The 27,732-nt window shown below is 40.5% G+C and overlaps 1 protein-coding gene across 1 annotated transcript in view; it reads left to right on the forward strand.

Annotated features, from left to right (window-relative positions):
• Positions 1–1,296: 1,296 nt before the first annotated feature.
• The window catches only part of LOC106084041 (serine/threonine-protein kinase D3), a 132,845-nt gene continuing 106,409 nt past the window's right edge, over positions 1,297–27,732 (forward strand). The window contains exon 1 of the mRNA XM_059363363.1: positions 1,297–1,592. The gene's annotated coding sequence lies outside the window, so the exon portion shown is untranslated. The remainder of the gene's footprint in view (positions 1,593–27,732) is intronic.

Genomic DNA, 27,732 nt, shown 5'->3' on the forward strand with positions numbered 1-27,732 from the left:
CCTATTGACATATATTCGTAGGTATTCCTAGTGAACAGGCAGGTCTTCGTTTTGCTTTGGTTAATGTTGGTGCCGGCGAAGGCGTCCGTAGGCACAAAAGTCACCATGCAAAAACATCATCGGTGGTTATCCCCTCCTGGCGTCATTTTTGAGGTACTATGTAAAAACTTCTCCACAAAGAGGTGTCGTAGTTCAGCACGACATTCGGGCTCGCATATAAAAAGTAAGCCCCTTATCATTGAACTTGGGCGCCCCGGTAGCCGAGTTGGTCGTGGGTTCGATTCCCGCGCCAGAAGCCTTGGTCTGTCGCTACTGTGGTATCACAATGGACATAAAATTGTCTAAGTGAGTCTGTAAAGGACAGTCACTCTTACCTAACCTAACCTATCATTGGGCTTAAACTCTTAATGGAATGTCCATGGGCAAATTGTTTATGTTGAGACCCCTCGGTCCAGCCCAGTGAAATGTCACCTCTACCTATATTTACTAGTGGATTACAATTATCACTATCTATCGGCGGTATTGATTAAGTAATCGGATGATTTTTATGTTCTGGAACTGTAAATTATATTTGATGCCCATTGGTCAAAACAACTATTGATAATTTCGAGATAAGCATTTAAGTGAATGCTGGTTCTGCCTTTAGCAATCCCGAAAGATGTTCTCACCCTCGAATTTTCTTGATATTGATACAGGCTACATTAGGCTGAAGACACCATATAACTCTCAGATAAGTTATGCGAACCTGAAAAGATCCATTGCTTTGCTGTCGTTGGCTAAAACAGAAGTCTCATCCATCGTATCCATTATCAAGTCACTGTCAGATTGAAAAACATGCTAGTAGGCTTAAGGGTGTACTATCAATGTACGCAATGCTGCGAGGACGTCAAAAAATATGAAATAATAGATTAATCTCTAGATAGTCGTCGTTAGGATTCCCTCCCAAAATACCCCAGTCACCCCTTCTTTTCTATTTTCCAAAGCTTTCAACTTACATAAAGCTTACAGTTCGAAATTTCGTACACCTAACGAATTTTTCCCATCTCCGATTGCTACTTGGAATATGAGCAAAAAACACTGAATTTGCTTCCCACAACAAAAAAACAACACAAGCATTGAAGTCAAGTCGTGAGTTCTCTGGCACCAGCAAAGAGTACAACAAATATTTCCTCTATCTTGGAGACTAGACCACCATCACCAACACCGCCACTACCACCATTGCCATCTTCCGCATAAGGTTTATGATTGTCATTGCTGTGCGAATGGAGCACAAACAGTTCTAAGCTTGTAGTCGAGTATTCAGTATTGCGGTAATCGAGGAATTGAGCAAACGCGTTTCCAAAAAACACACGCATTACCAAGGGGCTTCAAGTATGTGGCCCAGTGCGGCGGTATAAGTTTTGAGCTTCACAAGTATCATCCATTTCGATACACAGGACCAATAACAGCAGCAGTAGCAGCAGCGGTACAAAGAAGAAAAGTGTGTGTGTGCAAGGATACAGATGCGTAGGAAATAAAAAATTCAAAGCTATGATGTTAAGGAAAAAATAAATAAAAATCCAAATTTATTGAATGTTATTGTGAATGTGTGCGTGAGTGTGTGTAAAATAATAAAATGTTTAAAGTCCATTAAATTATAAATAAATTAAAAATAATTCGTGAGAAGATTACGTTTCATCTAAGAAAAATATTGATAAAGCTAAAAAAAAATAAAAACCAAAAAACATGAGACACACACATACCAAAACAAAATTTTTTTTGGCAAAGTCTCTTTGGCGTAATCTTCTGTTGTTGAGATACTCCATGAAATGAAATTTGAAGAAACTGCAGCAGCACCAGCAGTAGCAGCTACAACAAATCACACATTGACCAGAAAATCACGTGAAATGTATTGAAGAGGGAGCTAACATTGCGTGGAAGCGTCGACGGTGAGACGGCAGCGCTTGATGATGTTGTCGATAACATATAGATGATTTGAACAACCCATGACGTATTATTAAGTGTTGCCATAAGTAAATAATTAATTATGCCGATAAAAAATGCTAACAAGGCGACAATATATTTTAAAATTTATTTAATTTTTATAAACATCATCTAAAGATGAATGGGAATATTAATGTCGTCATTTTGTTTGTTATACCTCAAAATATGGACCAGCGACTTCATATTTCTCATAATCTTGACACATTGGTGTAGGTCTTTGGGGATTTTAATGTATAAGGATTTATGTAGCACAATCGGAATTATTGTTCTCTAGAAGCCTTCATTTTTGAGCAATTTGCTTATATTTAGGTTAGGTTATGGTGGCAATCTGCAAACAGGCTCACTTATGCATTTCAGTAAACTATGAAGCCGGAGGAAAAACAAAAGAAGAACGTTGTATCTCATACCGTTGAACTAGCCAGATCAACTTAAAAGGCCTAAAAGCTTGCAAGTGTTCACATTCTACAATTTAGAAAAGCCTTTAAAGAAATAATAACCTAACGTGGAACTTATTTTATTCGTGAGACACGCTTCGTCTTCCTCGGCGTCCGAACAGCTTTTTTAGTCCATGTTTCCAATCAGGTTTAGACTGAATTCTAGTCAACGACGATTACTAAATCCTTTTCGTTACAATTATCTAGGATACGAGCCGAACCGGGCGCGCTCCGATGCGCCTTCTTTAACTCTCTAATATCTTTTTAGGGTGGGGACACATCGCCTTGAATTCGGATATCGAATTCGAGCCATTGTAGCCTATCACGCTGAACGCGTTCGAATCCTGGGGAGAGTATCGGACAAAGCGGTGGTTATCCCCTCTTAATGTTGGCGACATTTGCAAGATCATTTAAAAAATTTTCCCCAAAGAGGCGTCGGGATGCCGTTCAGACTCGGCTATAAAAAAAGTTTAAACTTGAATCGGAAAGCACTCATTGATGTGTTAGAAGTCTACCCCTGCTAGGTTCCTGGTGTTTTTAAAAATTAGGGTAAAGAAATTTCCTTTTTAGGGGAGGGATGGCACTTCAGACATTTCGACTCAAAAATATGGATATCAAATTCGTGCTGCACTTCCAAATCCTTTTAATTTGAGTCCCATATTGCCTTGGCCGGTAAATGTAAATCGTTTGGAAGGTGTTTTGGGGCTGGGGCGGCCACCGGCACTTTGCACTGACAATAGATATCAAATTCGTTCTTTATTCTCAAAGAAAATTAAGTTCAGTTTAAGGGGTGCTTTAGGGCGTACCCCAAAACACTTGCCTCCAAAATTGGATATCAAATTCGTTTTCTACTCTCAAATATCTTTCATTTAAGTCCCAATTTTGTCATAATGGGTCAAATAACCCATTTGACGTATCTTAAGGAGGAAAAGCGCCATATTCGTCATATTTGTAATCTACTCCCAAATGGCTTTCATTTGAGTCCCATAAAGCCTTGATTGGCTGCTATGCCCATTTGGGGGTGGGCGACTTCCCATTATTTGGACCTAATGTTTTACGCCATATTTATAATCTACTGCCTAATACTTTTCATTTGAGTCCCATAGTGACATGACCTTCGAATATATCTGTTTAGAGATGTTTTGGGGTTGGGGAGGCACGCTGGGTTCTGTTATGTTAATACCATATTCGTTTTTTGGTCCCCAATACCATTCATTTGATACTCTTATTGTGCCCATCGGACCACTTTCGAATATGGGTGGCATTTTTGGGGTTAAGGGGGAGGGTCCGCCACCACCCGATATCTGAAAATTATATAACCTATGTTTCTTTCCAGACAAACGTACACAATCTATGAAAATTTGGGGAAATCGTTTCAGCCAAGTATCATATAGTAATAATGGGTCTAATGGCGTTTTTGAGTGGTGGCGTAACCCCCTATACTTTGATCTGATTTGGTATGCCAGATTCGAAATCTACTCCCGAATGCCTTTCATTTAAACCCCATATTGAAATGAACGTCCAATATGTCTGTTTGGTGAAGTTTTGGGGTTGGGGCGGCCCGATGAGTTCTTAGACTCAAATTTTAATACCATATTCGTATTCTAATCTCCAATACCTTTCATTTGATACCTATATTGTTCCGTTCGATGCACTTTTGATTTTGGGTTGTGTTTTTGTCATAAGGGGACACTCCCCCTTATGACCCGTCCCAATATAGAAAAATTATATAGCCTATGTTTCCTTCCAGACCAACCTACACAATATGCGAACATTTCGAGAAAATCGGTTCTGCCGTTTTTCAGTCTATACGGAACAAATAAAAAATGTTCCATATATCCGTGATTGGCTAATGTGCCCATTTTGGGGGGTGGGGTGACCCCCTATATTTCGACATGAATTTGTATGCCAGATTCGTTATCTACTTCCGCATATTTTTCATTTGATACCCATATTGTCCTTATCGGTCCACTTTTGATTTTGGGTGGTATTTTTGGGGTAACGGGGAGGGTCCTTCCCCTTCCGATATCAACAAATTATAAAGCATATTGCTTCTTCCTGCCATATTCGTAATCTAGTCCCGAATACCTTTCATTTGAGTCCCATATTGTCATGTTCGTCAAATAAACCTATTTTAAGGGGTTTTGGGGCTGGGGCGCCCCGCCAGACACTTGGATCCAACTTTTATTATGAAATTCGTACGCTACTCTTGAATACCCTTCATTTGTCCCGATCGGGGTTTTTTTTTGGGGTAAGGGGAGGGTCCGCCCTCCTCCCGATAACAAAAAATTATATAGCCTATGTTTCCTTCCAGACCAATCTACACAATCTGTAAAAATTCCAAGGTAATCGGTTCAGCCGTTTTTTCAAACACAAATTGAATTTTTTGGATATGGTTACTTTGGTCCGGCTTCTAGTGTAGGTAAATTTTGAACTATTCAGCCATCGCTTTGAAAGATTTGTGACAGTCAAGTTCAGGACAGCAAGCCTCTCTCTTTGTTGCTTTGTATCCATCTATGAGAATGCATCCGTTTCGGATTCCACCTATAGAAAGAAGTAGTAATCATTCCGTTTGCAACATCTTAAAATATTGATCCGAGACCCGACAAAGTTTCTAAATTCTTGATCATCTCAACATTCTGAGTCGATCTAGCCATGTCCGTCCGACTGTCCGTCTTTCGACATCACGATAGTGCTCGAACGAATGAAGATATCCGCTTATATTTTGGCAGAGATACTTGTTATTGATGTAGGTCGTTGGGGATGGCAATAGGGTCACATCGGTGCTGATTTCAATATATAAACCGATCTCCTGATTTTACATCTTGAGCCCCTGGGGGCCACAGTTGTTATCCGATTTGGCTGAAATTTTGCACTGAGCGTTTTGTTATGAATTCCAATAACCGAGTGCGGTTCAAATGGGTAGTATGAGTGTCTTGCCTGTCAAGTGGTGAATTTGTTCCTTAACTGACTACTAAATCCAAAATATTATCTCTAGGTCAATATTAATCTTCATTTATCCTAACTTAAATATAGTTCTCAACATACTCCGTTTGCCCCCTTTTGCGAGGCGTTCAGTGAGTTGGTATCATAAACTTTGTTTTGTATCCTTTTCTTGCCAGACCAACTTAAGGTTAGATTATCTAAGAAAAGGTTAGGTTGATACTTATTCGCCCCATGACACTATGGGCATACACTTAAACCAGTTATCAGTTGTCCCGAATATGGAATTCGTACATCGTACATCCTGAATCGTTTTCTATTCTAATACGCTCTTTCGCTAGTTCAAATATGTTATCGTATCCGCTTCCAAGTCTGCTAGCTGCGAAAATCGGGCATTGACATAGGACATATTTCAACGTTTATACTTCTTCCCTACATGCTCTACACACTCTGTCACTTACCGCACCTTTTCTGCATAAGTGCGCCCATATTCCTATGTGACCCATAATGATACCCAAAGCTATGCTGATGTCCTTCTAACTTCCTCATTGTAATAACCTTGTCTTCTCACGATCTGGACCCACACCATAGGGTTTTCGTCATCCTACCAACCGTTTCACTTTTCTACATGCGCTTTCGTTGCCCTTAACTCGGACTGCGTCGCCCTGAAAGTCTTCGCGTACACGAAGTTTACTGATATCGGTCCTTTAGCCCCTACGGTCATAATTCGTTGACCCTTTTGTTCCAACTTACAGCATCGTTTGGTCCAGAACCCAAACGATGCGGATAATGCCATTATCAGAGAAGGCGTAAATCTTCTTCTTACACTCCAAGACTGTTTGCTTCCTTAACGATGGCTAGTTTACTGTTCGTAAAAATGTTAACACCCGACATCCTCGGATTCTAATCATACTAATCATAAACCGTGAGCGCCCGAATCTCCACATGTAGGACCGTATTATGGTCATGCATGAAATACCTGTGAAAGTGTAGGGTTGTAGGAAATATGGTCAATGCCGACCTTTCCTCCTTGTTTTTTTTTTTTCAAGATTTCACCTAGGGTGAATAATTGATGAAGCCCAATTGCCTGGTGACGAAAGATTTTTATCTCTCACACAACATGCTCGAAATACCTAGTATGAAACATGTCCGTAAAAATGTTAACACCCGACATCCTCGGGTTCTAATCATACTAATCATAAACCGTGAGCGCCCCAATCTCCACCTGTAGGACCGTATTATGGTCATGCAGTCGGAGGTCGATCTTGGTACCTGTAGACCCCGAGCCAACTCTGTCCTCTAGCTTTAATCCATCCATCCAGTTGACAATACCACTCTAAGACTGTTCGCTTCATTACACCCCTGTTTGATATAACACCGATGGCCAGTTACTCTCTGTAAAAAGGTTCATCGTGGCGTTTGTCAGCCTATGAAAGCCCGGGTGCAAATCCCGGCGTGAGCATTAAACAAGTTTTCAGCGATGATTATCCCGCTGGCTACATAAGTGGTGTCCCTATTGGACTCGGCATAAAAAAGGTGGCCCCTTATCACTGAGCTCAAGCTTTAATCGGACTGCACTCATTGAAATGAGAAACGTCTGCCCTGTTCCTAAATGGAATGTTCATGAGAAATATAGTAGCCGTAAAGTTGTTCAAACCCGACGTCCTCGGATTATAACCATACCAACTCAAGCTTTCGTGATCGCCCAGATCCGCACATGTGGGATTGTATTAAGGGCGGGCAGTCGGAAGCAGATCTTAGTCCCCGGGTCCTCATTGTAGACCCCAGGCCAACTCTGTCCTCTAGCTTTAGTTCATCCTTGTAGCATGGACTTTCAGATGACAATACGAGAGTTCTGTCTATCCAAGACAGTGTAAGTTCAAGTATTATCTCGGTTCTCAGTTCTAACGTCGCCTCGCAATGGTATAACCTTATACCATGAACCTGCTCCTATCCTTTGTTCTCAAATCTCCTTAAGGCTCACAGCCGCATTGGCTGCCTCCTTTGAACCTGCTGTAATGTCCTCATTTTGTTCTTTTTTCCATCGCCGTCTTCCAAACAACTGAGGGAAACTAAAAGTTCGCATTGGTTTAATCATGCTCCTGTAGAGTCAGCCTACGGCTCGCCTATATATTGTAGTTCGCAACATTCTAACTATAAGTTATGGTATGGTATGCCATAGTGGGCGTGCGTTGTGCGCCCATAGACCACTTTATACGTTATCACATAGGTAAGTATTTGTGACACTTCCAGTTCGACTTCTGGCCAAGAAAATTCCTAAGAATTTAACCTTGTCGAAATAGTTCTGTTGGCGTCTCAAATTGGACAACTTCGAGTTCTAATCCCTTCTCAGTCAGAACAGTAGTAAACTGGTGGCAAAATGCCTCTATGTGTAGTTCCACTTTGTCCACTATACTTGTGTCATGGGAGCTAAGTTATCCACATATTCCGAAGCGTAAGTTTTTCCAGTCTCCCATCATCCAGTCCACTCTGTATTGGTCTAAGGATTTGATGAGTGTTTCGGTTTGCACATTGTATAAAGCCCTTACGATATTATATTCACTATAGGCTAGGTGAGGTTTAAGTTGCAGTCTGCCTTCAGGCTCACTTAGGCCCTTTTGTCCATTGTGGTACCACAGGAGAAGGAAGATGACTTCTAGTTCCCGTCGTTGAACATTCAGATCGCTTGCGAATGTTCGCATCCGCTAAATCAGACAAGTTCTCAAAAAAAGAGAGAGAGAATGAGAACCTAAAGTGGAACGCCTCCTGACTCCCAGTGTAGGATACACACAGAGCAAATCTTCTATAGTATCTTCTTCCAGGTACAGTAAAGCGGTAGACCTCTTCAAGTCTAGACCAGGCCACATAATTTTGCAAAGCCGACAACCCCCTCTTGGCGACCATTCATCTATCAGTTGTCCTTCGGACCATATCCTGAAGACTTAGCTTACATGTCGCTGGACGGATAGATTAGATTTCACGAATAGATTTCAGTTGCCTTGGAATGTGTAAAGTAGTTCCGTGTATCGCAAGCTCTTCCCCTCTACAATTCCCTGGGATATCTGAGTGGCCCGGTACCCAGAACAGGTGAATGTTTACAGCGTTTTTATCAAAAACCTTAACATGTCCTCTTTTGTCTCCATGTCGTCCACAAACGTCTCAGTTAGGGATTTCCATCTTGGCGGCGTCATTAACGCTGTAACCTGTCCGCAGAAAAGCTTTCAGGAAGCACCAATTAACTGCCGCTCTTTTAAGAGGTATTCTGTTATAGAGTCTACCGAACTATTTCCCAATTCGCCTGTCCGAAACCGAAATTCGCCTGCCCGAAACCTACTTTAGTGTTTCCTATTGTAACTGAGGAAGGTGTGTCTGCTAGTGTCCCTGAAAAACCGTATTAACTTTGCAGGCATTGCCTGAAATACCTGTGAAAGTGTAGGGTTGTAGGAAATATGGTCAATGCCGACCTTTCCTCCTTGTTTTTTTTCCAAGATTTCACCTAGGGTGAATGATTGATGAAACCCAATTGCCTGGTGACTTAGGATTTTTATCTCTCACACAACACGCTCGAAATACCTAGTATGCTATGTGAAGGAGCTACATTAACTGTTGCCTCCGGTCTTAAATAGTTACGCAGGTCTCCCATAGGCTCCTGCTGCTTGGTTTTTCTTTACCAAGGTTACTACTATATAGATCTTACAAAATTGCAAATTTTGCCCATGAACATTACTAAGGAACATGGGCAAACTTCTCACATATCAATGAATGTAGTCCGATTCAAGTTTAAGCTCAATGATAAGGGGCCTCCTTTTTATAGCCGAGTCCGAACGGCGTGCCGCAGTGCGACACCTCTATGTAGAAGTTTTACATGGCACAGTACCTTACTAATGTTGCCAGCATTAGGAGGGAAAAACCACCGCTGAAAATTTTTTCTGATGGTCTCGCCAGGATTCGAAGCCAGGCGTTCAGGGTCATAGGCGGACATGCTAACCTCTGCGCAACGGTGGCCTTCCATCTTACAAGGTCATCTAATTACATTATTTGCATCTCTAACACTGATTTTCTTCTTTGCCCTGCAGGAGTAAGTAACTATATCGAAGCCATTTGTTTGATGTTTAGATCTCGATAGTATTTCCAGACATCATTCTGTCTATCACTTTTTCCTAATGTTTTCTTGCGGAATACAAGTTTCTCTCTCTCTCTCTTTCTCCCGTTACCATTTTTTTGCTTGACGCGTTTCAACTGACTGCAGAGGTGCTGTGTATGACGTCATACCATGCGATTATTCGACGAGACTTTTGTAACCCAAGTACTGATTCCGCGACATTTTCCATGCAATGAGTCATGGTCTCCCACTTGCACTCTGGGCAAGGTGTGCTATTAGAGATATTAGAGAAGTCTTTGCGGTGGGCGACCTCCACCATTTGTCCCTTGTGGTGGATGCCTACGTACCTAATTTTTTTACTTTCATTTTAGTTTCTAATTAAGATTAGAACATATGCAAATGTTAAATTTGATCAGAATGCAACCCAATATGGCAACACTGATCTAGTTGTGCATTTTTATTTCCTTACAACTTCCAACTACTCCGTCGTTCACGCCGCAATATTTCTCTGCTGGCTGTATAGGTCAGCCAGTTTGCTAGATTGAAAGATGCCTAATACGTTTTTTTTTTGGAATTTCCATCCATAACATCATGAAAGTCTCACCGGCCAGTCGGTCAGCTAGCCAGCCATCCCAGAGATCGCAAAACAATAAACATTTATTGTTATTAATCTTCTTCACTTCAGTGCGCTAAAAGTGCTAATTAAACGAAAGAGCGCAGTCGCTGCTAGCTGCTGCTAACGTTGACGTTGGCAGATATTATAATACCACCTTCGCACCACCTACAACTTGCGCTGTCATATCTCTCCTTCTCTTCTTCTCCCCAGAAAACGATGCCGAATCATTCTTTATCCAAAACGGCCGAACAACAGCAAATATCAATTACGAAAGCAAAACAGTCAATGTAAACAAAAAAAAAAAAATGGAAGCAGCAATAACAACAATAGTGAATGGGAATATAATTTAATCGAATGCACAGATATTTAATCGACAAAAAGTGGTATAACCAAAGCAGAAAGCAGAAGGCATGCCAAAGCAAAAAACGACCAACAAACAATTTGCGATAAAGCAACAAAAACTTCATTGCCCTTGTAAATCGGTTTTTGGTTGAAACCACAAAAACACACGAACCCATAAACGACACTCACACACACACACACGCACACAAGCGAAGCGAACCCCCAGATTCATACACAAACATCCCTTGGACAGCAATTTTCATTAATATTTACATAAAGTTATAAGGCCATAAGATGTATATGATGAATAGACAGGAAGACAGACAGACAGATAGACGGACGGACGGACGGATGAATGGATGAATAGATAGATGGTGGGCGGTTTGTTGTGTACATTTAGCTCCTTGGTGGTGGTGATAAGTGATGCTAAGGACAACAGACTTGTCTTGTATTTCTGTTACTCATGCGACCCATGTTTCGGCGAAAACATTCTTTCTATCCCAAAATTGATTGATTGATTTTCGGTAGCTTCTTAAGTACTTTTTGTCACCTTCTTTCCTTTTGCGTTTTGGCGTGAAGATCAAAATATTTGCATTTCATTATGACAAAATTAAATAACAGTGACATACAGCAAAAAGTGGTCTTAATACAAGATTGGCATGTGTGCCTTATCCCAAGCATGGGATCAATATAAGTGGATAAATAAATACGCGGAAGCAAAGAAGAAATATCATATGGCGCGATTAGAGATTTCGTATTTACATAATTCTAGATTAATTAAATATACTAATAATTTTAATGTGATCAATCTTGACCCTTGCGGCATTGTCAATGTTTTTATAAACGAAAATGACTTCATATGCTGAGTTGAAAGGCCCGCTGGGCCACTCCTTTATGTAGAGAAGGTTTACATGACTGAATACTTCACAAATATCGCCAGAAGAGGGGACATTTGGACGATTTGTCGGTCGAGTTGAAATTTCAAAGAGTCATATATGGAAGAGCTCCAAACTTTAGAGTCTGACATAGTGCGTCCCTTTAAACGCTTTTTTTTGGGGTCGGTAATGGTTGCATTGGTTTTATCACGATCTTAGACTGGGTAAGATAAGGTTAAAGTGGCAGTTCGCCGTCAGGCTCATTAAAAGTTTTCGTCCATTGTGATACCTCATGAAACAGGAGAAGCAAGACGCTTCTCTAGTTCCTACCGTTGAACCTCCAGATTGCTTTAAAAGCCCAACAACTTGCGTATGTTCACATCCGCTAATTGAGACAAGTTCGCAAAGAAATGAGAACCTAAAGTAGAACTCTTTCTGACTGCCTGAGAAGGTCGCGCACACAGCAGATGTTCTATAGTCTTCTCTTCCTTGAAAACATCTCAACTTCTTCATAAGTCGTTACTTGCAACCTTCATTTTGCCAGTATGTTTACTGATCAGACAATGACCTTTCTATTCTAGCCAGTGACAGCAAAGCAGACGACCTCTTCAAGTCTAGATTGGGCCACATAATTTTGGAGTGTTCACAACCCCCACTTTGTGAACATCTGTGATCTTTAAGACATAGATGACCTGTCGCTGAAGGCATGCCCACATATTCCACTTCCCCTGGTAGTTCCTAGCCTAGCAAGCTAACTCCACTACCATATCCATAGGTCTTGTCTGGATCGTATGTGATTCAGGTATCGACAACTTTTATACATGTCACAGTTTCAGCAAAATAAGTCTATAAAACCGCTTTTTATGATATTGCGACCCTAAATTGAAAGAACGGTCTAGATGGCAGCTATATCAAAATATGTATCGATCTAGACAATTTTCAGCTTGGATGTCAGGAGCTTTAATGCAACTCGCTGTTTCCAAATTCGGCAAAATCAATTAATAAATGCGGCAGTTGTTCTAAAAGGCAGCTATATCTATATATATCTATGAAAGAAATCATTGTATCTATGAAAGAAATCATTGTAGAAGACTTTAGTCCAATCGGATGAAAATTACGAATGGTAGATTTAATAAGGAAGCTATATTAGGTTACGGGCCGATCCGAACGATACTTGCAGTACTCCACATGAAGGACGATTGAAAAATATATGATTGGGACATATTCACGATCGGATCGTTAATTTTTGGTTACATTTACCAAATAGGGGAACTTTTCCGATAGTATTGATAGGAAAAATGTCAATCAATATTCAGCCAAAAACCAAAATATCGATAGTGCCATCAATATTTTGCCAGCTCTATTTCACAGCTCTTAGCCCCTACTTCGGAAAATAGGTTTATATGACATCTATACCTAAATATTGTCCCATCTGGCCCATATTTGGATAGCATTTCGAGAGTCTTAATAAAGGGTTCTTAAACAGGGACACTCCAAAGGTAGACTAATAGGTATAGCAAACGGTGCCATATTTTTTGTCTCTCTTTTGACATTTTTCATGAGTAAGGTTTGCATTTTATTATGGAAAGATACACGAGCTAACAACGAGTTGAAATCATTAAAATTTACTTCCAAAATTTTGAGTCAGTGGCCTCAACGTTAAGAGCACTAAGTTGAAGCTCATTTCTGGCGGAATGGCTTCGTCAATATGCAAAATATGCGTTATTAGTCCAACAACAATCCACACGTACTCCATGAGTCATCATTACATCCCGAAAAAATTACGGTTTGGTGCGGTTAATGGGCCGGCGGCGTCATTGGGCCGATGATGATCAAGACCGGCATGTTACTGTGAATGACAATCGCTACCGTTCAATGATAACAGAATATTTTTTGCCCCAATTGAATGATATGGGCATGTGGTTCCAACAGGACAGCGGCACAACCCACACAGCGAATGTCGCAATCAATTTATTCGAAACCAAGTTTGGAGAACGTGTTCTCTCACGAAATGGTCCAGCCGATTGGACGCCTCGGTCGTAAGGTTTGACGTCATAAGACCATTTCCTGTGGGGCGAAATCGGACAAAAAGTAAAGTTTTAATGGGCTTCAGACCCGCTAACGGCAGGATCGGTCTATATGGCAGCTCTATCTAAATATAGTCCGATCTAAACCATATTAAAGTGGGATGTCGGGAGGCTCAAAACAGCTCACTGTTCATATTTCTGCGTAATCGGGTTATAATTAAAGCTTTTATGGGCATCAGACCTCTTATCGGCAGATTGGTCTATATTATAGTCCGATCAGAACCATATTTGGGACTATGTTCGTATCGTATACAAAATAAAGTTTAATTGGGCTCCATTTTTGAAGGCTGTAGAGTGATAACAACAGACGGACGGACAGAAACACGGACATTGTTAAATAGTTTTAGAATTTTACTACGATCCGAAATATATATACCTTGTAGGGTCGGAAATTGATAATTGGATGTGTTGCAAACGAAATGATTAAATGAATATACCTCCTAACCTATGGTGGTGAGTATAAAAATTAGTCAAAATCTACCTTTGAAATCGGGAAGAGGTATCATTTTGAAATTTTTGAGCTGCGGTGTTAACGAGATAATGGGTAAAATTTCAAGGCTCCCGGTGATCCAGGGGCCTCTTGGCAGGCCGATTAGTTTGGTCACCTCGGCCTTTAAAAATTTTGTTCTTGCCGCAAAATCTTTATTTGTCATCCGATTTCTAAAACCCCTACCCATTCCTGTCAAATGTGGACCATATTTGGATACAGCTGCCATATAGACCGATATCCCGATATAGTAAATGAGCCTATAAAAGGAGGTTTTTTCATCCGACTTCAATGAAATTTGGCACAGCTAGTTTTGGCGCCCCTCTTGACCTTTTTGTTAAATATCGTCTAGATCGGACCGTATTTGGATATAGCAACCATATAGACGGATATCCCGATACAGAGTATTGAGCTCATAAAGGAGCATTTTTCATTCTATTTCGATGAAATTTGGCACTGCGAGTTTTGGTACCCCTCTAAAACTTTTTGATGAATATCGTTCAGATCGGAACATATTTGGGTATAGCTGCCATATAGACCGATCTCCCGATATAGAGTATTTAGCCCATAAAAGAACATGTTTCCTCCGATTTTTATGAAATTTTAAACAAGACATTAAGTCTGGTGGTGATCGGCCTTTATAGCGGCTATATATAACTAAAATCCGATTTTATGAGATCAGAAGGCCAGATTTATATACAAAGAATACGAAATCATCACAAATTGTTTGGAAAATGTTTTTATACTCAAGATGTCTGCAAAATTATAAATATCCAGCTTTTGGGTATAAACCGGGTAAATACTTGTTGGAGGCCACCGCAGCACAGAGGTAAGCATGTCCGCCTATGACGCCGAACGCCTCGGTTCGAATCCTGACAAGACCATCACAAAAATATCCATAGTGGCATGGGTCGGATTAACATCCGCACTCTCCTTTCAACCTAACCAAATTCCCTTTTAGCAAGAACCGTGACGCAGCACCAAATATTTGCAATAATTTATTTACTAAGTTTATTGCACATATGGGCGTATGATTACTATTTCATAATTATGCCCACATACATTATACGCCACCCATGTTCCATATTAAAATACTTAGCAAAAATTATTTGGAAATCAAGTCGCCAAGTAATGGGTATTATTTAATTTATTTTTCCACTGGACCATATCCATACACATATCACTCATATCGGATATACAGGGTGCGCCAGAGAAACTTACTTATTTGACATGTTAATAAAAACAAAAGTAATTCAATTAATGTTTTAATTATTTTTTTAATTTTAAAATACAATATACCAATTTTTTCATGCAGTCTTGAAAATTACATTAGTTAATGGCAACCCCCATTGCACATACACTGATAAAGTCGATTTTTGAAAATCGTGTCCTCTTCTTGCGTCATGTCGATACGTTGACACTGGCGTCGCGTATGTTATTCTGGAGGTGCTATGGTCCGTGGTCTATCGACCTAAACCAGGGATTTCAAATAACCCTATAAATAGGAAATCTCACGGATTCAAATCTGGAGAGCGCGTCGGCTGTTGGAGATCGCCTCTGCGAGCGATGAGGCGGTCGGGGAAATGTTGTCGCAACAAATTCATTGAGTCTCGTGCTGTGGCTCCTCACGTTTCTAACGTTCACGTTTTCGAGGCTTGGAGAAAAAAATTCCTCGCGGGAACCACCTTGCGTAGCAACAAGTGTGCGACCATTACGAAAGAAGCTCTTCACGGCGAAGGCCCGCTGCACCCTAGAGCCGAACATGATGGCAACTGACCGGGTAGAGAAAGAAACTTGAGGTTTGACCTGTTCCTTAATGGAATGTTCATGTTCAAATTTGGCCAATGGTGGCCCAATTTACGCTTACGCTCTTTGTTTCAGTCGTTGTTCAAACAGCAACAAATGAACATGCGCATGGGTATGCACATAATTTTTGTCTTTTCTTTTAGGTTAGGTGAGGTTGAAAAGAGGGAGCAGATATTAATCCGCACCATGCCACTATGAACATACACCTAAGCCAGTAATTGGCATGTTGTGCGCTCTCAATACTAAAAAAGGAACCTCGAAAAATAAAATTTTAAATTAGGTATTCCGTGCTACTTACAAAATCCTTAATTGTTTTCCATGCCAATACCCTAAGTTGGTTCATGTCTGGTATAGTGTCCCCATCTTAGTGCTAGTATCTGTTAGACGCGAAAACCGGGAAATGACAAAGCAAATGCTCCAACGTCTCATCATCTTCCCCGCATGCTCTACACATGCTATCACTTGCCGCACCGGTTTTACATAAGTGAACTCGTGGTCGTATGTGTCCCGTTATGAAACCAATAGCTATACTGACCTCCTTCTTACTTCCTTTCAGTAATAGCCTCGTCTTCTCACGATCTGAATCCCCCCAATAAGAATTTCGCCGTTCTATCGACCGTTTCGCTGTTCCACGGTGTTGCATGCGTATTCGCCGCCCACGCCCTTAATTCGGTCTGCGTCGACCCGAAAGGCTTCGGGTTAACTAAGTTTATTGACGGCAGTCCTCTGGCTTTCACTGCCAAATCGTCCACCCTTTCATTCCCCCTTACTCCGTTATGACCCGGCACCCAAACGATGCGGATTTCGCCATCCTCAGAGAAGGCGTTAATCGGTTACCTTATGTTATTGCCCTCGTGGTAATTTCACTGTCCGTAAAGATGTTCACACTCCTATTACTACTTCACGTAATCGCCCGGATCTCCGCCTACAGGACCGTATTGTGGTCAGTCAGTCTAAAACAGATCTTAGTGCCTGGGTTTTCAACGTAGACCCCCAGGCTCACTCTGTCCTCTAGCTTTGATCCATCCGTCTAACACGATCTTCCAGATGGCAATATTAATATTCCGTCAATCCCAGACTGTGCCGCCGGCAGCAGTGCCTCGCACTGGACCTCAAGGTTCATCTCAGGTATCCGATCGGAACCTCTTCCCGTCCTTCTAAGATTCCCATCGTCGCCTTGATTATACCGCGATGGTATGAGCTGCTCCCATCCTCAATCCATTCTCTCATCGCTTTGAGTCTCATAGCCGCAGTGGCTGCCTTCGTATGTGAATGGGTCGGGTATCTAGAATAGTCTCCAGTGCCATAGTGGGCGTGGTCTTTATCGCTCCACCTATGCCAAGACAACATGTTCTCTGAACCTGTCGCGTGGTCCTTTTGTTGCACTTTTTCTCCATAGCAGTCCACCAAACTACTGAGGCGGAGTGGACTATCCTCCGAATTAGGCCTCATTTCGAGCCTACTGCCCGTCTACATAGTGCGCGAGACTTCTCAGTGCGCTCCTGAATGTGACACTTCCAATTCAGTTTCCTGTCTAAGATCACACCTAAGTATTTGACCTTGTCAGATATCGAAATCGTCTTATTGAGGAATGTTGGAAATGAAGATTGTACTTTAAATAAATAAACTTTGTTATAATGTATGGTAGTATGCTATGAAATATTAGTTATGAAAACTACCCTTTGTATGTATATTGAAAAATAAAATTTTTCATTCGTTTGCTTGTTTTGAATATAAAACACGTCTTTTAACAGGTTATGGGCCTGAACGCGTAAAATAATTGAAGTGTGATTTGTAAGATACGTTATTACTTACTAGCAATGGCAACGAATAATACTGCTATAGAAAAGCTGCATGGAAATGAAAATTTCGAAGATTGGAAATTTGCCGTAATGGCATATTTTCAAATGAAGAATCTATGGAAGTCTATAGAGGGAACCGAGAGCAAAGAGGAGAAAAATATTCAAGCCCGAGCAGAGCTAATTATGCTGGTGGACAAATGTGTGTATCCACATATTCGAGAGTGCAAGAATGCCAAAGAAATATGGGATACTTTGAATCAAGTCTTTGCCGATTCTGGTTTGGTACGAAGAGTCAGTCTTATCCAGAGGTTCTGTTCTGCAAAACTCAATAATTTTACGTCCGTGGATGGGTATGTAAATGATATATTGACGAGTGCACATAAGCTTAGAAGTGCTGGCTTGAAATTGGATGAAGAATGGGTTGGTTCAATGATGCTGGCTGGTCTTCCTGAGGAATATAAACCAATGATAATGGGCATTCAAAGTTCTGGAATGAAAATCACAGGAGATTCTATTAAGCTAAAACTTTTACAGGACGTGCGCATCCAAAATGATGAAAATTTAGCACTCAATAGTCGTCAGAAGCAAAAACCAAAGGGTCCAAAATGTTTTAATTGCCAAAAATTTGGACATATTGCTGCTAAGTGCCCAAACAAAAATACCACAAAGAAAAAGTCAAATGCAATGATTGGTTCCTTTTCGGTAAGTAGTGCCGGAAAAGAGAACTGGTATTTTGATTCTGGAGCATCGGCTCATATGTCGTCCAATGAGGCATTGTTTAATGGTAATATTGAACCAAAAGTAGCTGAGGTGACAGTTGCAAATAATTCCAAGATGATGGTAAAAGGAGTTGGAAATATAGATTTGCCTACAATTGCGAACAGGGAGTCTGTTGAGCTCAATGATGTACTGTTTGTTCCAGAATTATGTCTAAACCTTTTGTCAGTATCGAAAATAGTACAAAAGGGACACGAAGTTCGTTTCACTAATAATGGCTGTAAGGTTATCACCAATGACAAGGAAATTATTGCTACTGGAAATCATGTGAATGGTATGTTTCAATTAAAGACTTCGAATCATAAGGCTTTAGCAGGAAAGGCTCAAGAAAATCAAGTTCAGATGTGGCACAAGCGTTTTGGGCATGTGAATAATGACATTTTGAAGAAAATGGCTTCTGGAGCTGTTGATGGAATTTGCTTTGAACCTTGTAACTTCGAGTGTGTTACATGCTATAAAGGGAAATTTGCAAGATATCCTTTTTATGAAACAACCAATCGTACAACTGACCTCCTGGAGTTGATTCACAGTGACGTTTGTGGTCCAATGGAATGTCCATCCTTTGCGGGCTCACAATACATGCTAATTTTTGTTGACGACTTTTCATCGAAAATTTTTGTTTATTTTTTAAAGAAGAAAAGTGAAGTCTCTGAGAAGTTTTTGGAGTTCAAAAATCAAGTTGAAAATGAGACTGGTAAAAGAATTAAAGCATTTAGAAGTGACAATGGATCCGAGTTCTGCAATGCTAAAATGAAAAGCATCATGGTGCAAAATGGAATTCAACATCAGACCACGGTGCCGTTCACACCGCAACAAAATGGTAAGTCAGAGAGAATGAATCGTTCCATCATTGAGAAAACCAGATGCCTTCTTATTGATTCAAAACTACCAAAAACTTTCTGGGCTGAGGCTGCAAATACTGCAGTTTATTTAATAAACCGAACTCCATGTAAGCGCCAAAATTTCCTTAGTCCTTATGAAACATGGTATGGGAGAAAACCAAATTTGAAGAATTTAAAAGTGTTTGGATGCAAGGCCGTTGTTCAAGTCCCAAAGCAGAAACGCAAAAAGTTGGATCCAAAAGGCAAAGAAGTGATTTTCGTTGGCTATTCACAACATCCGAATTCGTATAGGTTTTTTGATCCTAAAACTGGAAATGTTTCATTGAGCAGGGATGTGAAATTTCTGGAATCTGAATTCTTAGATGACCCAAAGAGGGAAAGTGATATTATATTTTACAAAATAGATTTCGGATGCGATTCAGTGGGGGAAGAAGATCCTAACATTCGCGAAGCGGATGGTCAAGAGAATGAGGACATTTCTGATCAAATTTCTGAAGATGAGTTTAAGGAATGTGTGGATAACCGTTCATCTGATGACAGTAGAACCGCATCTCCGAAATTAAGAAGATCGTCTAGGACTATGAAGCCTAATCCAAAGTATGCGCAAGTAAGTCTCATAGAATGTTCTGAGGAACCCAAAAATATGAGAGAAGCTTTAAAATGTGTTGATAGAGAACATTGGAAAAAGGCTATATCAGACGAACTAAATGCACTTGTTGAAAATGGAACCTGGGAAATTGTTGATTTACCACCAGGAAGGAATGCAATTGATAGCAAATGGACGTTCAAAATAAAACGAAATTCTAACGGTGAAATCGAGCGTTACAAAGCCAGACTTGTGGCAAAAGGATATTCACAAAAGGAAGGAATTGATTATAGCGAAACGTTCTCACCAGTTGTGAGATATTCATCCATTCGACTTCTTCTCAGCCTGGCCGTTCGTCATGACTTGGACATAGATCAAATGGATGTTGTGACAGCGTTTCTTCAGAGTGAACTAAAAGAAGAAATTTACATGAAAATCCCAGAAGGTTGCAAATCGGACACACGTAAGGTATGTCACTTAAAGAAATCCATATATGGTTTAAAACAGGCGAGTAGAGTTTGGAATAGAAAGTTAGATGAAACTCTGAAGAAAATTGGTCTCACACAATCCAAAACAGAGCCATGCATCTATTTCAAAACTCAAAACGGAGAGAAAACGTACGTGGCAATTTACGTCGATGACATTTTGATATTTTCAAATAATCAAAGAAGTAAAGAGTACATAAAAGAAAGACTCTCAAAATGTTTTAAGATGAAGGACTTAGGTCCAGCCCACTATATTTTAGGAATGAAATTAACACGGGATCGTGAGAATGGAAAGCTATGGTTGAATCAGAATTCATACATTGAAGATATGCTGAAAAAGTTCAACATGGATCAATGCAACCCAATTTCGACTCCAATTGACATCAACCAGAAAATTACCAAGAATATGTGTCCTACCACAGAAGATGAAATAAACGAAATGAAAACCATACCGTATCAAGAAGCAGTCGGAAGCATAATGTATGCAGCGCAGGTGACAAGGCCAGATATTGGATATGCAGTGGGGGTGCTTTCACGATTTAATAAAAATTATGGTAAAGCACACTGGCAAGCTGTAAAAAGAATTTTCCGATACCTTAAGGCGACAAGTCATTATGCACTGCAATTCAGTAAAGATGGATCTAGTCAAATAGATGGATTTGCTGATGCTGATTGGGCTGGTGATGTGGATGACAGAAAGTCAACCACTGGTTATGTTTTTAAATTTCAAAATGGGCCAATATCGTGGAATTCAAAGAAGCAACAGACTACAGCTCTTTCTACCACCGAAGCTGAATACATGGCATTATCGACTTCAGCACAAGAAGCAATGTGGCTTAAATCCTTGCTCACAGAACTTGATGAAATTCACTCCATTGAAATCAAATGCGATAATAAGAGTGCTATTTGTTTATCACATAATAATACATTTCATGCTCGCTCAAAGCACATCGACATTCGTCATCACTTTGTTAGAGAATTAATTGAAGAAGACCAAATTAAGATTGCTTACATTCAAACTAGAGATATGGTGGCAGACATACTGACGAAAGGATTGCCGGCTCCCAAACATATCCATTGTTGCAATTTACTTGGCTTTAAAGACCAATCTAATGGGGGTGTTGGAAATGAAGATTGTACTTTAAATAAATAAACTTTGTTATAATGTATGGTAGTATGCTATGAAATATTAGTTATGAAAACTACCCTTTGTATGTATATTGAAAAATAAAATTTTTCATTCGTTTGCTTGTTTTGAATATAAAACACGTCTTTTAACAAGGAATCGTGGTGCGTCAAATTGGCTCACCTTCGTCTTCCTCGTGAACAGGCATATTTCGGTCTTCTCTGGGTTAACATTGAGACCTCTGGGTCTAGCCCAGTCATATGCCATATGCAAGACCCTTTCGGCCCTTCTGCATAGCCCGTTCGGATCCTTAACCCTTAGAAGTATTGTAACATCGTCTGTGTAGCAGACGGGTACAAATCCCTCCTCAGTCAGCATCCGTAATAGGCCATTTATGGTGATCAACCATAGGAGTGGCGATAAAATGCGTCAGTGGCGTGCCTTGTGCTACTTTCACCCTTATATTTATGCCATGAGATACACATGTTCCTAACAATATGGTTTATCCAATCTCTAAGGACCGGGTCCACCCGGTACTGGTCTAAGGATTGTATCAATGTGTCGGTCCGCACAGTGTTAAAAGCCCCCTTGATGTCAATGCATTCCGCCAGTGTGTACGTTTTGGCATTGAAGATTTTTCTATTTTATGCACAACCTCGTGCTGGGCATTCTCCACCGACCTTCCCTTGACATAGGTACGCTGTTTATATTTGAACAGTTCGCTGGATGTCCAATTCTTTATCGTGGTATACACAATACGTTCCATGGTTTTGAGTAGAAAGGACGTATGGCTTATAGGTCTGTATTACTTTGGTGTCGCATAACTTGCCTTGCCGGGCTTGGGTATAAATAACACCCTTGCCTCCTTCCAGGCATTTGGAGTATATGCAAGTCCTAGATACGCTGTGAAAATTTTGGCCAGACGAGGCGCCAGATAGTCTGCCTCTTTCTGTAGTAACGCCGGAAATATTCCATCGGGTCCGGGTGACTTAAATGGTTTGAAACTCCTCAAGGATTCCTTCACCATAAATTCCGTAATTATAAACCTTCGATCAACCTCATTATTCCAAGATTCCAGTGTCTCCGTGAGTCCCTTCGTAACCTGTGGAAAATGGGTTTTTATCAAAAACCTCAACATGTCCTCCGTTGTTTCTGCTCTCACTCCCATGTTGTCTACTAAAGTTTCTATCGACCTGTTCGCAGAAAATCTTCCAGGAGACACGTTTTGCCGCTCTGGTAATCTTATTGTAGTCCTTGAGCCGTGTGTAATGCACTTTGCAAATCTCCCCGGTCATCCAGGACTTTTCTTGGGCTGATTTCCTTCCCCGAAGAGGACAACTGTCTTAGAAGGACCCCACCAGTGCAGTCGTAATCCTTTTGACATTTTCGTCAATGTCTTCTATGCTTGGACAATCTAAATTATCTTGCCCAAGTCTTCTTCTGAGTAGCCTTCCGAATTTTGTCCAGTTGGTTTTCAATTCATTCTGGAAGCTTATCGGATTCGTCGCAGGCCGTGCTATTCTAAACCTAATGTAGCGATGATCAGAGAAAGAGTGTTCCATAAAGACCCTCCAATTCTAAACCTCATCGATCAGATTTTCCGAACATATCGTCACATCTAATACCTCCTCCCTAATCCTATTTACAAAGGTAGTGATGTTACCAATATCAAGTGTTATTAGGTCGTTAGTATTCAAGAACTCTGCCAGGGCTTGGCCCCGTTAATAGTATTGGTACTACCCCACGAAATGTGGTGAGAGTTTGCTCGCACCCTATTAGTACCTCGTTTCCTGTCTGTCTTGCTTTCCCAACCAGCCATTGCAGCTCCGACGTGGGATAAAGTGATGCCAGGTATGCTCCACCGTCTCCCTGTCTCACCACTATTGCATCCGATGTTGATAACTCTGGGGATAATATATAATTCAAATTTTTATGATAAATAACGCAGGTCCTCGGTTGAGTACCAGTGTTAGCATAGAATAATTGGTAGTTGATATGGTTCAGTCCAGAAACTTTGTTTCGGTCATCCATGGCTCCTGAATTAGGGAAATATTAATTTTGCCCTTGCTGATTTTCTCCATCAGAGCGTGTGTAGCAGTCTCGCTTCGGTGGAAGTTTATCTGGATTACCTCAATCATTGGCCCTTTAGTAGATGGGCATCTTGGGAGTAGGTGATGATCTCATCGTCTACTCCTTGTTCATTAGACTGCATTGACTTTCCTGTCACTGCGCTGCCTAATATCATCGTATTAGGTTCTTTGCCTAGTCTAGTCTTCCGACATTTTATAAAGTTGGTAATGGTTCTATCGTCGGGTTCCTGTTCGTTAAGCTGTATTTGGTTTCCATTGCCTGTTCTGCCTGGTGTTTCAATACTAGGATCTTTCCCTATCTTAGCCTTCAAAATTAAAATCAAAGTAAATGGGCTTCTTGGGAGTAAGTGATGGTATCATCATCGGCTCCCTGTTCGTTAGGTTGCATTGAGTTTCCTGTCGCTGCGTTGCCTAATGTTTCAATATTAGGATCTTTATCCATCCCAGTATTCCGAATCTTAAAGTCGGTGATGGGTCCGTCATAGGGTTCCTGTTTGTTAGGCTGTGTTGAGTCTCTCGCCGTAGGCTTTGTGAGCTGAGGGATATCCATCTTTCTCAAAAGGTCGAGCTTTGCGCCCTCCCAGGGAGCGTGAATACCTCTGACGAGCTGTTTGACGATATCAATACACTCCGCCGACGCAAACTCGCAGCTCATCATTTGTATGAGTGGACCCTCTACAGAGTTCCACACATGTTCGAAAATCCGATCGATAACCAGATCCTCCACTTGGAACCTATGATCTGGTGGAATCCTACCGGATGCACAGCCGATAAATCAGCTCATCTCTGTTGTTCTTCCTTGCCAATCTGGCGTAAGAGGACGGCTCCTTACCATTCTCAGCGACCATCTTCCACTTCCGTGATGGCTGTGGTCTCCTATTGGAAGTCACTGTCCTCCGACTTTGTATACCTCCGCAGGACACTGTCTGGAGTCTCCATTGCATGTTGGCTGGCTTGGTTTTTTTTTCCAAAGTACCTGAGAGAGGGGAGCCCTTTTTCTTCTTCAGCATTCTAGCAGTGTGATGCTCTTCCGGAGGACTGATTCTTTTTCCAGTTTCCGTAGAACTGCTTGGAATGTCTATCGTGCGATTGCGCTGCATGTACATACTACTCTGTCTCCTTCGTCGTGCACCGGATCGCTTTCTCGGTCTGCTTGTGAGCTTACCAAAGCCATCGCTCATTTCTGCCGTCATCCCGATGCCCTCATCTCTCGATTCGACTGCGATGAATGTTTCATTGACACAGTCGCTCTCTGAATCCGAGTCAGAAACACCACCTTAACTTAAAGGCTGGGGACGAACTGTGCATCCCTCTGGTTTATCCGTCTCTTCCTCATTAATTAGTCTGACGACTAGTTGTGCACTTGAAGCATTATTCTCGATAGTACAAAACATTGTGTAACATTCCAGTTCATTCGAATAAGAATTGCGCCTTGTAGGGGCTCAAAAAACAAAATCGGGAGATCGCTTTATATAGGAGCTGTATCAAGCTATAGACCGATTTAGACCATATTAGACACGTTGAAGGTCATGAGAGAAATCATTGTACAAAATTTCTTCCAAATCGGATGAGAATTGCGCCCTCTAGAGGCTCAAGAAGTTAAGATCCCAGATCGGTTTATATGGCAGCTATATCAGGTTATACACCGATTTGCGCCGTACTTAGCACAGCCGCTGGAAGTTATAACAAAACACCTCATGCAAAATTTCAGTCAAATCGAACGAGAATTGCACCCTCTAAAGGCTCAAGAAGTCAAGACCCAAGATCGGTTTATATGGCAGCTATATCAGGTTAAGAACCGATTAAAACCATACTTGGCACAGTTGTTGGATAGCATAACGAAACACGTCGTGCAAAATTTCATTCCAATCGGATAAGATTTGCGCCCTCTAGAGGCTCAAAAAGTCAAGACCCAAGATCGGTTTATATGGCAGCTATATCAGGATATGGACCGATTTAAACCATATTTGGCACAGTTGTTGGATATCATAGGAAAACACGTCGTGCAAAATTTCATTCCAATCGGATAAGAATTGCGCCCTCTAGAGGCTCAAGAAATCATGACCCAAGATCGGTTTATATGGCAGCTATATCAAAACATGGACCGATTTGGCCCATTTACAATCCCAACCGACCTAAACCAATAATATTTGTGCAAAACTTCAAACGGCTAGATTTACTCCTTCGAAAGTTAGCGTGCTTTCCACAGACAGACGGACGGACGGACGGACGGACGGACAGACGGACGGACATGGCTAGATCGACATAAAATGTCACGACGATCAAGAATATATATACTTTATGGGGTCTCAGACGAATATTTCGAGTAATTACAAACAGAATGACGAAATTAGTGTACCCCCATCCTATGGTGGAGGGTATAAATACAATGTTTTTTCTGATTAAACTCTAGATAAGAAAGGAAAGATATAAAGGGTGATTTTTTTGAGGTTAGGATTTTCATGCATTAGTATTTGACAGATCACGTGGGATTTCAGACATGGTGTCAAAGAGAAAGATGCTCAGTATGCTTTGACATTTCATCATGAATAGACTTACTAACGAGCAACGCTTGCAAATCATTGAATTTTATTACCAAAATCAGTGTTCGGTTCGAAATGTGTTCGTTCACCGTAACGTTGCGTCCAACAGCATCTTTGAAAAAATACGGTCCAATGATTCCACCAGCGTACAAACCACACCAAACAGTGCATTTTTCGGGATGCATGGGCAGTTCTTGAACGGCTTCTGGTTGCTCTTCACTCCAAATGCGGCAATTTTGCTTATTTACGTAGCCATTCAACCAGAAATGAGCCTCATCGCTGAACAAAATTTGTCAAAATTTGAACACATTTCGAACCGAACACTGATTTTGGTAATAAAATTCAATGATTTGCAAGCGTTGCTCGTTAGTAAGTCTATTCATGATGAAATGTCAAAGCATACTGAGCATCTTTCTTTTTGACACCATGTCTGAAATCCCACGTGATCTGTCAAATACTAATGCATGAAAATCCTAACCTCAAAAAAATCACCCTTTATACATTTGTTTAATATGATATTTTCTTCTAAAAAACATCAATGTTTTTATGGCATAAATGTATTTTCATTACAAGAGAGAAACGTAAAAAATTAGGAAGAGTAATTCACACATACAGGCTTATTTTCATTTTGGCCAGCAATGCTTTCGAATCATAGGTATATCAAATGGTGTAAGATATTATGTAGTTACTTTTCTCCCAACTTTTGATTTTCCTTACTGATTCAGCACTCACTTGTCTCTTCTTGAAAAAGAAAATACTTTTATTTGAAATGAAGAAGGGGCCGGAATAAATTGCCGTATCGTTTTTCTTATGTTCCTTTTCTGAGGAATATAAGGGCGTCATTTTCACTGTCTATGCAATTCAAAACATAAACTTGGCGGAAATTTTGTTTTTCTTTTGGTTTGAATAAAAGTTGTTCTACTCTGAATATAATTACATAAAAAATATGATGAATAAAAAAACAAACAAACAAAAAAAAGCAAACAGTAAAATTACTTTTCAAATTTTTCTGGCAACAAAATCATAATCAAACTCATTATTATAATTTTTTTCATTATTAACCAAAGGCCATTAAATAAGAAAAAAAAATATTGTAAAATTCATAAAACAAACAGCAACGCTTTAAAATGGTATTAAATCAAATTGCCATTAAGCATTGACAACGATGATAGGATTATCAAAGATTTGATTATATGTGTATACAAGTGTTAGGCATGTGTGAAAGTATGATGATGAAGTGTGTATGTGTGTGAGTATGCAAGTAGAACATATTCACACAACATTTGGTTAAGCTCACACGCATATGGCCTAAACCTTCTTACAATCACTGCCATGAATGTGGTGGCACAGTGGTGGGCACACTAACACATTTAGACATTATTTCTAAGCCCATGGGCTTTCATGGTATTGGGTACACAAAACTGTGCAATAGTTTGTCTGATTTTGCCCATCACTGCATACATGTGAAGCTCGTATTGCCAAAGAGGTCCTTTCTATTGGCATGTTGACACACACACTCACACAGTTACAACATTAACGACTTATAGGTTCTTGTTTTGTTTTTATTTTATTTTTTGTTTCAGCTCTTTTTGTTGCTTTTGTTTTGCTCCCTGGCACATCTGTTGAACTTGAATAATTTTCGTAAATTTCCATAGATACAACAATCAGCCAAACCGCCCCAAATCCAAATGTGGATGAGCAGAAAAAACCATCATCATTAGAGAAGCCTTCAAATGACTGACAATTACTTACGTTGCTTATTTTTCTTTGCTATTCTTCTTCTTTTCTCTCTTGTTTTTGGTTTGT

Source organism: Stomoxys calcitrans, chromosome 2 (genome assembly GCF_963082655.1).
Source record: "Stomoxys calcitrans chromosome 2, idStoCalc2.1, whole genome shotgun sequence".
NCBI classification, from domain to species: Eukaryota; Metazoa; Arthropoda; class Insecta; order Diptera; family Muscidae; genus Stomoxys; species Stomoxys calcitrans.